The 9,533-nt window shown below is 49.7% G+C and overlaps 1 non-coding gene across 1 annotated transcript; it reads right to left on the minus strand.

Moving 5' to 3' along the window:
* Positions 1-4,972: 4,972 nt before the first annotated feature.
* LOC139274412 (U5 spliceosomal RNA) lies at positions 4,973-5,086 on the minus strand. The gene has a single exon (XR_011595471.1). It is a non-coding gene; the product is annotated as a U5 spliceosomal RNA (small nuclear RNA).
* Between the last annotated feature and the right edge of the window lie 4,447 nt (positions 5,087-9,533).

Consider the following 9,533-nt stretch of genomic DNA (forward strand, 5'->3'; position numbering starts at 1 on the left):
TGGGGAGATCAAATGCAGATTGGGTGATCGCTTTGCGGAGCATCTCCGTTCAGTCTGCAAGTGTGACTCCGGTCGCGTGTCACTTTAATTCTCCTCGTAGCAGACGTAATGTACAAAAACACCCCTCTCAGGTTAATTAATGTTTACGCCCCAGTTCCTAAGAACGAGAGGCTGGCCCTCTTCCAGCAGCTCCCACTGCTACTGGCAACATCCAGGCCGATCATTCTGGGCGGTGACTTCAACTGCATCATCGATGCGGCTGGACGATCCAGCAGAGCCGACAGCAAACTGGACGCCACGTCCAAACTCCTGATGGACGCGGTAAAAGACGCCAAGCTGTGCGATGTCTTCAGCAACCCTGCAGACGGAGCACCGCTCAGATACACCTGGTCGAGACCAGACGGGTCCGTCCGTTCCAGAATAGACTTCCTGTTTGTGTCCCACACGCTCAAGGTCAGATCCACCGACGTCACGCCGGTGTTCTTCTCTGACCACTGCCTCCTACTGGCCGACTGTCGCCCACAGGAAAACCAGAAAGTTGGCAGAGGGATATGGAAGCTGAACGTGAAACTGTTGACTCCGGAAACCGTTGAGCAACTCAAGAGGGATTACAAAGGTTGGAGAACCGTAAAACCCCTCTGCGATTCCCCGATGCACTGGTGGGAAACAATCAAGACGAACATCAAGAGGTTCTTCATCCTCAAAGGTGTTCAGCAGGCGAGAGGGAGACAGAGGGAATTGTCCCAACTCCAGAAATATATGCAAAACCTGCTCCTGTTGCAGTCGATGGGGGTCGATGTCGCGGAGGAACTCGAAGAGGTGAAGGGCCAGCAAGCCTCGCTCTTTGCCTCCGAGTCCTCCAAGATCATCTTCCGCTCCAGAGTCCGCTCCGTCGAGCAGGATGTGACGTGTTCACGTTTCTTCTTCCAAAAGGTACACAGGGGGAGCTCTGTGATCACCAGCCTAAAGGAAGAAGACAGTTCTGTGACGTCTTCGCAGCCTGACATGCTGAGGATCAGCAAATCCTTCTATGCCAGGCTGTATGACGTCAAGCCCACAGACCGCGCGGCCTCCCAGTCTTTCCTGTCGTCTATCACGGAGGCCCTAAACGACAGTGAGCGGGAGAGTCTGGACCACCCGTTAACTCTGGACGAGATGACAAAGGCCGTCCGGTCCCTTGCGACGAGTAAAACTCCCGGAAGCGACGGCTTACCGGTCGAGTTGTACTCGGCTCTGTGGGACTGGATGGGCCCAGACCTGCTGGAAGTGTACGAGGGTATGCTTCTGGCTGGCAGTATGTCAAAATCGAAGAAGAAAGGCATCATCACCCTCATCTACAAGCAGAAGGGGGAAAGGGAGGAAATCAAAAACTGGTGGCCCATTTCGCTGCTCAATGTGGACTACAAGATCCTGTCAAAGGTCACCGCCAACAGGGTCAAGTCTGCTCTTGAGCTGGTGATTCACCCGGACCAGACCTGCACTGTCCCCGGCAGGAAGATCTCTGATAGCCTCGCGCTACTCAGGGATACGATCGCCTACGTGCGGGACAGGAGGGTGGACACCTGCTTAATCAGCTTAGACCAGGAGAAAGCCTTTGACAGGATATCGCACACGTACCTGATGGACGTGCTCTCCAAAATGGGGTTTGGGGAGGGTATCCGCAATTGGACCCAACTGCTCTACACAGACATCAGTAGTGCAATTCTAATCAATGGGTGGGAAACTGAAAGCTTTCCGATCAGATCTGGGGTCAGGCAAGGCTGTCCTCTCTCGTCTGTCTTGTTTGTGTGTTGTATCGAGCCCTTTGCCGAGTCCATCAGGAAGGATGCGGGCATTAGAGGGGTGACGATCCCAGGCAGCGGAGGTGCTCAGGTCAAGACCTCCCTGTACGTGGACGACGTGGCCATCTTTTGCTCGGATCCGCAGTCGGTCCGCAGATTGCTCACAATCTGCGACCAGTTTGAACTGGCCTCGGGAGCGAAGGTCAATCGCAGCAAGAGCGAGGCCATGTTCTTCGGCAACTGGACCGACCGAGCCTCCATTCCCTTCACCGTGAAGCCAGATTTCCTGAAGGTGTTGGAATATGGTTCGGAGCGGACGGGGCGTGCATCAAAAACTGGGACGAGCGTATCGCCAAGGTCAAACAAAAACTGGGATGGTGGAAGCTGCGCTTCCTCTCCATGGCAGGAAAGAACCTGGTCATCAGGAGTGAGGTGCTCTCGGGGTTGCTGCACGTGGCACAGGTCTGGCCCATCTCTCGCTCCTGTGCCGCGGCAATCACCCGAGCCGTCTTCCACTTTGTCTGGAGGTCCAAAATGGAACGTGTCCGCAGAGACACGATGTACAAATCTCTGGACAGTGGAGGAAAGGATGTTCCGAACGTGGCCCTCATCCTGATGGCCACCTTTGTGTGCGGCTGCATCAAGCTGTGCACAGACCCCCAGTACGCAAACACCAAGTGTCACTACGTGCTGAGGTTCTACCTGTCTCCGGTATTGCGAAGGATGGGTCTGGCCATGCTGCCGCGAAACTCCCCCACCAGCTGGACCATGCCTGTCCACCTGTCCTTCGTGGAAAAGTTTTCCACAAAAAAACCTTTTGACCACAAGGCCATCAAACAGTGGTCAGCACGTAACATCCTGGACGCCCTACGAAAGAAGGAGAGGGTGGACCCTGTCGGGTGGTTCCCTGAGCGGACTGTCGAACTCGTTTGGCAGAACGTCTCATCGCCAGAGCTTACACACAAGCACCAAGACGTAGCTTGGTTGGCGGTGTGAGGGCCTTACCTGTCAGAGTGTTCATGCACAGCCGACGTCTCAGCAACATGGCACGGTGCCCCCGAGTCGGCTGCGGGGCAGACGAGACTGTCACCCATCTCCTTCAGGATTGCGCCTTCGCAAGGCAGGTTTGTAAAGAGATGCAGTGGTTGCTGTCGAGGTTCATCCCAAGCAGCTCCGTAACACAGGACTCTGTGCTCTACGGGCTGTTCCCAGGGACACACACCGAGATAGACATCACCTGCTGCTGGAGGGCCATCAACTCGGTCAAAGACGCTCTTTGGTCTTGCCGAAACTTGATGGTTCTCCAGAGCAAGGAGATGTCCACGTCTGCGTGTTGCAGACTGGCACAATCCAAGATCCAGGATTACGTGCTGAGGGACGCACTTAAACTTGGTGCAGTCGCCGCAAAGGCACGGTGGGGAAGGGCCACAGTTTAAAGCCCTTCTGCCACGGTAAACCCGGGGGCAGGAATCAGTACAAAACTCCCCTCGGGCTGTATTTGTAATTTACTTTTTGTGTACATGGAGCACCATGATCTGTCAACACCTATGTAGTGTCATGTACAATGCAAGGTCTGTTGCGAAATGCATGTTGAAAAGAAAAAATGTAAATGTACCGTCACCCATTCCGTGTACTGTATAGTGACACATGTAATGTAATTTGTTTGAATGTACTACAAGGTATCCCGTATTGTACTTGAACTGGAAAACAAGGAAATGTAACAAACGGAACTGCCGTCAGCACCCAAATAATAGTGTATGGGATTGCTGACCGCAGCTAAATGTATTGAAATGCCTTTGAATGTACTGTACAGATTTTTTTATGAATAAAGTATATTTTGAAATAAAAAAAAGTCACTTTATTTCTCCGTTCCATTCCCACTCTGATTTTTTTTAATTTCAAAATTTTTTTTAATTTCAAAATATTTTTTTAAATATTTTATTTGTTGCCAATCTTTCTAATTCTTTGTCAGATCACAAACGCCAAAGGTCACCCTGCGCACATCAAGGATCACTTTGCACCAATGATTTTGCTCTTAGCCAAAAGGCCTAGAGCCAAAGCACCGTTTCTTTTTTGAAATTCGTAGCCAATTGTTCCAATTCTTTGTCAAATCACAAACGCCAGAGGTCACCTTGGGCCCATTCAAGGATCACTTTGCGCCAATGCTCTTAGCCAAAAGGCCTAGAGCCACTGCACCGTTGCTGGAAGTACTGCAATACCAGGTTCGTGCCATGGAGGTGAATGGGTCAGGTCCCCCACCCACCTCCTATTTCCTGAAGCCTTCAATCTGTTGTGGTGCCAGTCCGGCACCTTGGGCGGCCTCCGGGCACGCCCAATGGTCGGTCGACATGCAGATTTTCCTCTTCTCTCCAATTGGTGCTTGGCCCAAACCAAAAGTCCAGACTCAGCCAAACTGGAAAGTAGTCAATTAGCATATGAATAGCGAATCAACACTTGATCTTAGCCAATTGTTTTTTATTTCAAAATATTTTTTTTATTTTTTTTAATTCGTAGCCAATCGTTCCAATTCTTTGTCAAATCACAAACGCCAGAGGTCACCTTGCACATGCCAAGGATCACTCTGCGCCAATGCTCTTAGCCAAAAGGCCTAGAGCCACTGCACCGTTCCTGGAAGTACTGCAATACCAGGTTCGTGCCATGGAGGTGGATGGGTCAGGTCCCCCACACACCTCCGTGGAGGTGGATGGGTCAAACCTCCCCACCCACCTTCATTCATTAAAAAATTTGTACAGTACATTCAAAAGCAGATCAGTACGTTTAGCTGCGGTCAGTAATCCCATACACTACATTTAGGTGCTGACGGCAGTTCCGTTCGATACATTTCCTTACTTTTCGGTTCAAGTGCAATTCGGGATACATTGTAGTACATTCAAACAAATTACATTTCATGTGTCACTATACAGTAGTACACAGAATACATTTAAATTTTTACTTTTCAACATGCATCATGAAACAGACCTTACATTGTACATGGGTTTACTACATAGGTGTTTACAGATCATGATGTACGCAAAAAAAAAGTTACAAGTATAGTGGGTTTACCATGGTAGAAGGGGTTAAACTGTGGCTTTTCCTGATATGCCATGGCAGTAACTGCACCAACTTTAAGTGCATCCCTCAGCACCTAATCCACCACAAACAAATATCAATCTGTTTTTGAACAATAGGACAGCCCCACAAAAGCAGGGCCTCAAAAAATTTATTAAAACTCTGAGTGTTCCTCTCCACGGAAATCTTTAGTAAAAGGCGAAAGATTTATACGATCTGAAGAGAAACCAGAGTGTACTGAACATTTACGCTCAGCTCCTCGCCCCCAAGCGGCGGCTTGCCTCTTTAACATTGTACTGAGCCGCTAAAACTAACTTCCAGAAAAAATATATTACCACAAAACAGTACAGCGAGAGGGGAAGTAACTGAAAACTTCAGTGTCCATGAAACCCAGTTAAACCTGAAGTTTTATTGTTTTTTTGGTAAAGTGCTATGTAGAACATTATGGGTATGTAAATGAGCTCTGAGCTTGGTGTGGGCTGGGTTTATAGTGACGTTTCCAATTTTCGGTACAAGTTTACTTCCTATTTTCATTCTCTCTGCTTGAACTTTCAGATGAGAAATTTTGATACAAACGGTTTATTTTTTCAGGGGTGAAACAATTCAAACCCAAATAATAACATAAATCAAACGTAGATGTTACTTCACTGCCTGGACTTGGGAATTGGGGACATAAATTTCAACTGACATAAATCTTGGATATGTAGCAAACAGCGAGTGGGCAAGTTTCAGACTTTAGGGGAAAAGGGGGACAACTGAGCAGGGCAGGAGGCTGGGTGAGTGCAAACTATAGGGAAGGGTGACAGGTGCCGCGAGAACGAGGAGTGAGGGTGCGTGTGTGTATATATTATATTAATGTTAAAAGTCTTTTATTTTCTTTGAGCACTCATTATAGTGCTCTTGATCAGCTGGCCTTTTGGCAGGGGTGGCGGGGGGGAGAGAGAGAGAGACTGGGGGGGGGGGGAGAGAGAGAGAGAGAGAGACTGGGGGAGAGAGAGAGACTATGGGAGAGAGAGGGGGGAGAGAGAGCTGGGTTGGGAGAGAGAGAGAGAGAGACTGGGGAGAGAGAGAGAGACTGGGGGGGGGAGAGAGAGAGAGAGAGACTGGGGGAGAGAGAGAGACTATGGGAGAGAGAGGGGGGGAGAGAGAGCTGGGGTGGGGAGAGAACCACGGTGGGGAGGATCGGAGGGGAGAGAGGATTTTCCAATCCAGAAGTCACGACACTGTCACTATTCACTTCATACCAAATAAACCTGTTAACAATCCACACACAATGCCCCATTTGTGATGGTGGTGGGACGGTGGGGGGGGGGGGAGGGGCAGGGGTAATGTCAGCAGCTCATAATTGAGCGCCTTGCCTGAAAGAACATTGCTGTTATTGACAAAGCTGACACACTGCCATGTGTGCAGCTCAGACATCAATGGTGGGCATCACCTTGGTGCCAGTTAAAGTTTAAGTTGATTCAAATTAAGTTTAATTATACCCTTTCATGTTAAGGAATCACCAGCGTGTAACGGTCCAGCTATCTGAGACAATGCGCAACAAGATTATGTTCAATAAAAAACATTTAATCCGACCATTGGTCTGAAATCATAAGTATAACGGTCAAAAACACCCCACCCCACAACACATTTGAGAACATTGACATCAATCAAATGGTCAACATGTCCAGCAACACAGAACACAAATGCAAACCAACAGGGTGGCCCCCTCCCCCCATACCTTACAACAAATTGCAAACACCCAGATGGAGATATAACACAGCCATCACTTGCGGACATGCACCTCACTTTCCTTCTCCCTCCCCCTTCTTCTCTCCACCTCTTACCCCTTCTCCTCCTCACTCCACGCCGCTTGGTTGAGGAGCTCCTCAGGTGGTGCCTCATTGGGGGGGATGAAGGCAGGGCCGGTAGTTGCACGAATACAGGAGCGGGGGATACCAAAGTGGGAACATTCTCGGATCTAGAAGCAAGACCTTGCTCCTGCCTCGCATGTGTCGTTGGCACTGGGGGTGCGGTACCTTGGGGTGCAGTGCTGCGCTCTGGGACCACTGGGAGGCCTGTGCCACCAATGTTCCTAGCTATCGCCTCCAGGGCCGCCGCCATCCGCGTAATGTACTCCGTCATGGTGCCGGAGAGGCTGGCCAGCTGTCGGGATATGCCCCCCAACGCCTGTAGGATCTGGTGACCTATGTCAACAGCCCTCCTGGGCAACTCTACCATGTCATCCCTCTCTTCTGGCGCTCATGGAGCAGACCTGCAGCGTCCACGAAACCTCTGCGGTGTCGGCACCGTCCTGGGGACAACTGGGGTGCCCTGTGGCGAGGTGCTTGGGCCCGGTACCTCCAGAGTGGAGGTGGGAATGGCGATGCAGGCTCCTGAAAGTCCTCAAAGACATACAACCGTGACCGCAGGCTCCCCGCCCCCACCTTCTGGGTTCGTTGGTCTTGCCTTGGGACGTGCTGCTGGCTGAGTTGCAAAACACAAAATGAGGAGAAGGGGGTGCTCGGGTCACAAGGTGAGTCCAGCGCCACACACAGCATATGCACGATAAAAGCATCACCGCTATCAAAATCATCACAGACATCACATTTCATAACCATCAACACATTCTGCATTGCAATGATTTTCATTAGGCCAGCATTATTTAGAGGGCACTTTTATCAATCATCTATCATATATTATTGTTCGGATATGAGTGGGTATGGCATCTATTGACTTTACATCACGCAATGGTGTATACTTTACTCACGTGGCATCACATCAGGCTCTGTTGCTGCCTGCATGGCCAACGGGGGGTGGGTCCCCACTAGTGCCAGCACCCGCTCCTCGATGTCAGTGAACTCGATGATGACTGGTGGCCCGCCAGCCGTTTGCCTCTGCTCGGCCCTATTCCTCGAAAGCTTCTTCTGTAAAAGGTAACACCAGCACGACATGGCATGAGATCACTGCGTGAGATCATTGCTAGGTAATGTCACAGAGACTGATACAACACAGAAACGACAGATTTAATCATGATTATAATGAAAATGATCATTCTTTACCTAAAGACATACACCGTGACCGCAGGCTTTGAGTACAACATTCCCGGTAAAAGCGAAAGACCTCACATTTGATTTTAATCACTCATGACACTTACAAGTCAAATTATATAAAATAAGTACATGTAAACAAATGTTATACTTACTCTTGAGGATCCCACAAGGTCATTCCATCGTTTGCGGCATTGGTTGCCCTCATGCACCTTGTTGGTCGCCGACGAGACCACCTCTGCTATCTCGGCCCATATCTCCTGGTAGGCCCTCCCTGTGTCAAATAACCCCAGCATGATGCGACCTCCTGCAGGAGGGAGGCATTTGCCTCGTCCGAGAACCTCCTCACTCTCTTTCGTCCTCCCAATTGTTCCTCTCCCAGATCACTGTTCTCGCCAACGTCAGTTTCCACAGCGTGTTGTGTCGCGTCCTCCACTCCCTCCATTATAGGCACCAAATTAGACAAAATATCTGACTGGTAACAGCTAACTTTTTTCTCACAATTTTGTATAAAGCTCGAAACTCTCCCTCCTACCTCCCAAAGCAGTCATACCACACCCACACACGCCTTCACTCCCTCTCTGCTCCCGCTCTCTTTGTCTCCTCTTATGTGCATGTAATGATGACCCCTGACCTCCTGAATCACGGGAAACGAGCGTTGCTATGCCGTTGCTAAGGACGGTGAAACTTTACAGCAGAAGGTCAGAGATTTAACGCTAACGCCCATTTCAGATCGCTCGCGGTAACGCCCAATTTATAAAATGGAAACTCGGGGGTTTGAAAATGGGCGATAATCCGGCGACCTGAAAACCCATATTTATCGCCCACGCCGGAAATAATGCCCACTTTTGGGCGATCTGCACAAAAGTGGAAAATCTAGCCTTTGGTTCCTCCCCCGACTCTCCTGTTGATTTTTCCTCATTCGAGAACTCCTCTCTGTTCCACCCTCTCGCCTCTCCTTTAAAATCCTCATTATTGACTGTCGCTCTTAAGCTCCACGCCGAGTTCCTCCTCGAGATATCCTCCCTTGGCCTATGCACTGTGACTGCTCATCCTTGGTGATTTCAATCTGCATTTCAGATCCCCTCGCCTTCTCTACTCCCTCAGTCCTCCCTGAAGCTCCCCTATAAACTCCCCTACCGCTATTTACAGCCACCCGCTCAACTTTGCGATTGTCTACTCTACTCCCGTCATCTCGATCACCGACACGACCATCTTTGACCACTTCCTTTTATCTCTCTCTACCCACATCCCCCTACCCTCTTCCAACCCAACTTCCTTCTGCATCTGCCCGAGGGGGAAAAAAACTCACTTAATCAACAGCACTTTCAAATTGTCAACTAACTTAGTCTTTGGCCCTCCATTCAGTTTGTTCAACCATTCCCTCATCTCCATGTTTTATGTCCTTGTCACCGGCAAAACATTCACTCCCTCCCATCTGGTCAATGATGTGGTTTTAAGTCGGCCGATGGCAAATCTTTGTCCACGACTCCCATTTTGAGGACTATCTTTAACGCTATTCAACAGTCCTCCCACTAGCTTCTTCATTCGAAAAGTCAAGGCAGCGATGGAGGGGATACTGGGACCCCCAATAATCAGCCACTGGGAAAGTCGTCACTAGAGTCCTCCTCAACCGTCTTCTCCCTGTGGC

Source organism: Pristiophorus japonicus, chromosome 9 (genome assembly GCF_044704955.1).
Source record: "Pristiophorus japonicus isolate sPriJap1 chromosome 9, sPriJap1.hap1, whole genome shotgun sequence".
NCBI classification, from domain to species: Eukaryota; Metazoa; Chordata; class Chondrichthyes; family Pristiophoridae; genus Pristiophorus; species Pristiophorus japonicus.